The sequence below is a fragment of the Piliocolobus tephrosceles genome, chromosome 21 (genome assembly GCF_002776525.5).
Source record: "Piliocolobus tephrosceles isolate RC106 chromosome 21, ASM277652v3, whole genome shotgun sequence".
Lineage (NCBI taxonomy): Eukaryota > Metazoa > Chordata > Mammalia > Primates > Cercopithecidae > Piliocolobus > Piliocolobus tephrosceles.
In genome coordinates, this window is record NC_045454.1 from 44,062,152 (window position 1) to 44,065,864 (window position 3,713).

Genomic DNA, 3,713 nt, shown 5'->3' on the forward strand with positions numbered 1-3,713 from the left:
GGAAGGAAGGAAGGAAGGAAGGAAGGAAGGAAGGAAGGAAGGAAGGAGAGATTGGGACACAGACACACACAGAGGGACAAACATGTGAAGACACCGGGAGAAGACAGACTTTTACAAGGAGAGAGACCTCAGAAGGAATCAACCCAGCTGACACCTTGAACTTGGACTTCCAGCCTCCAGAGCTGTGAGACAATACATTTCTGTTGTTTAAGCCACCCAGTCTGGGATACTTTACAGCCTGAGTAAACGAACACAAACTTTGATACCAAGAGTTGTTCTAAAGTTAGTTAAAAAATAACAGCTATAACCATGTGACCAGTTACAGAAATGAGGACTGTAGCTGTCAACAATATTTCTTCCTTAATTTGCTATGAATGTGTTTACATGTATACAAAATATCTTTGTCTTATCCCTTCTCTTATCATGTAACATAAGGTTTATTAGGCCAGGTATGGTGTCTCGTGCCTGTAATCCCAGTATTTTGGGAGGCTGAGGTGGGAGGATCACTTGAGCCAGGAGTTCAAGACCAGCTTAGGCAACATAGTGAGATCCTATCTCTACCAAAATAAAAATACTAGCCAGATGTGGTGGTGGGCACCTGTAGTCCCAGCTACTCAGGAGGCTGAGGTGGGAGGATGGCTTGAGCCCAGGAGTTGGAGGCTGCAGTGAGCTATAATCATACCATTGCACTCCAGCTTGGGCGACAGAGAAAGACGCTGGAAAGAAAGAATAGTAAAGAAAAGAAAAGAAGAAAATAAAAGGGGAATCTCAGATCCTACTCAAGACCCACTGAATCATTTTAACAAAATCCACAGGGGATTCCTCAGCACATTAAAGTTTGAAAAGCGGCCAGGCGTGGTGGCTCACACCTGTAATCCCAGCACTTTGGGAGCCCAAGGTGGGCAGATCGCTTGAGGTCAGGAGTTCAAATCCAGCCCGGCCAACATGGCAAAACCCCATCTCTATTAAAGACAAAAATTAGCTGGGCATGGTGGCTGGTGCCTGTAGTCCCAGCTACCCAGGAGGCTGAGGCAAGAGAATCACTTGAACCTGGGAGGCGGAGGTTGCCACTGCATTCCAGCCTGGGTGACAGAGTGGGACTCTGTTTAAAAAAATAAATAAGGTTTGAAAAGCACTGAAAAAAAATTAAAATAAAGAATAAATTAATCTCAATCTCTCTCTCCCATCTTATCAAAGGTAGCCCCACAAATCCCAGCTGCCACAAAAGAAATGATTACAACAGTTGACTTCATTCAAAACAACCCCCAAAAAATCTGCAAGATCACCCCCATCCAAGTCAAAAGACAAATGACCATTTAAAAATAATAAATAGGTCAGGGGCGGTGGCTCATGTCTGTAATCCCAGCACTTTGCGAGGCTGAGGTGGGTGGATCATGATGTCAGGAGTTCGAGACCAGCCTGGCCAACATGGTGAAACCTTGTGTCTACTAAAAATACAAAAATTAGCCAGGCGTGGTGGTGGGCGCCTGTAATTCCAGCTACTCAGGAGGCTGAGGCAGGAGAATCGCTTGGACCTGGGAGGTGGAGGTTGCAGTGAGCTGAGATCAAGCCATTGCACTCCAGCCTGGGCAACAGAGCAAGACTCTGTCTCAAAAAATAATAATAATAATAATAATAATAATAATAATAATAATAATTTGTAATGACAAATGGAAAAAATACTTGGAACTCACAACAGAAAGGAATAACGTCTGTCATATATAAAGAGCTCTCAGAAAGAATCAACAGGAAAAATACCACAAGGGTATGTGAAAAAGTTAGCAAAGGATATGAACACGGAGCTCATCAAGAAAGAAAGACAAACCATTTTTAGACACAGGAGAAGATGCTCAATTTCATAAGGGAAATGAACATTACACCTATACTGCGATGTCGTTTTTAACCCATCAGATTGGTGATCAAAAGATTTGATAACACTCACCGTTGGTGAGGCTCTGGGGAAACTAGCACTGTTTTACCTTGAAAGTGGGGAGGGAAATTGGTACAACCCTATGCAGGACATATTGCAGCCACACACACCTGGCCCAGCTATGGCACTTCCAGGAATGTCTCCTTCTGATACGATCAACTTGTATGCGAAATGACGTCAATGTAGTTATCCATCATCTGTGACACGGTGCTTTCTGGCCGCAAAACACTGGAAACAAGATACGTGACCATCCATACAAACCAATTAAAAAATTGTATTCCAACACAAGAGAAATACTACACAGGCTTTAAAAGAAATGAGCAAGCTGTGTTCTGACATGGAGTGATCCCCAAGATACAGTTTGGGAAAAAAGACAGCCCAGAACAGTATGTTATCATTAATATAAAAAGAGGAATAAAAGGAGATGTGGGTGTTTGCTTTAAAATGTCTAGAATATTCTGAGGTTTTGAGCAAGTTTTTTTGTTTGTTTGTTTTGTTTTGTTTTTTGAGAGGGAGTCTCGCTCTGTCACCCAGGCTGGAGTGCAGTGGCGTGATTTCGGCTCACTGCAAGCTCTGCCTCCCAGGTTCATGCCATCCTCCTGCTTCAGCCTCCCGAGTAGCTGGGATTACAGGTGCCTGCCACCACGCCCGGCTAATTTTTTGTATTTTCACTAGAGACAGGGTTTCACTGTGTCAGCCAGGATGGTCTCGATCTCCTGACCTTGTGATCCACCCACCTCGGCCTCCCAAAATGCTGGGATTACAGGCGTGAACCACCACACCCGGCCGGCCATGAGTATATTTTAAAATACGGATGTTTGCTTTAGGATCCTCTGGTGTCCACCCAGACAGTTCTTTTTCTTTCCTAATCTTTTCCCTAGCTGTGACCATCAAATTTCTGTTTGATTTCTTGTTAATCAATGGTGTCACCACCCCCCACCATGAGTTCCATGAGGACAGGGCCCCCCCTGTGTCACTGCTATGTTCCCAGCTTCCAGAACAGCACTCATCATGCAGTCATGAGCGATAAATGTTTGTTGAATGACTGAATGATCCACAACATTCAAACATGATTGAGTGATTGAATAAATGAGCTAAGAAGAATCCTCTTCTGGGGGAGGCCGCTTCTCCTCTCTCCCTTAGACATTGGAGTCAGACAGGCCTGGGTTCCAGGCAGCTTCCTCACATGCTGTGTGACCTTAGACAAGTGGCCTGACCTCTCTGAGCCTCACCTGAAAAATAGAGCCGTGTCAGCGCTCACTTCAGCGGAGTTTTATGAAGATAAAATGAGCTCATGCAGGCTCTCTGGGCAGTGTAGAAGGACATCTCTTAAATTTCAGTCGCCTTTAAGATGGGAGGCTGGAACCTTTTGAGTTTATATATGAATGTAATTGTTTGAATGTTTTATGACGCAAATGCCTCCATAGACATAATTTTTTTTTTTTTTTTGAGACTGAGTCTCACTCTGTCACTCATGCTGGAGTGCAGTGGTACGATCTTGGCTCACTGCAACTTCTGCCTCCTGGGTTCAAGCAATTTTCCTAACTCAGCCTCCCCAGTAGCTGGGATTACAGGTGCCTGCCACCAAGCCCAGCCTAATTTTTGTATTTTTAGTAGAGATGGGGTTTCACCGTGTTGGCCAGGCTGGTCTCGAACTCCTGACCTCAAATGATCCTCCCACCTCGGCCTCCCAAAGTTCTGGGATTACAGGCATGAGTCACCATGCTTGGCCAGACATAATTTTTTTTTTTTTTTTTTTTTTTTTTTTTTTTTTTTTTTTTTT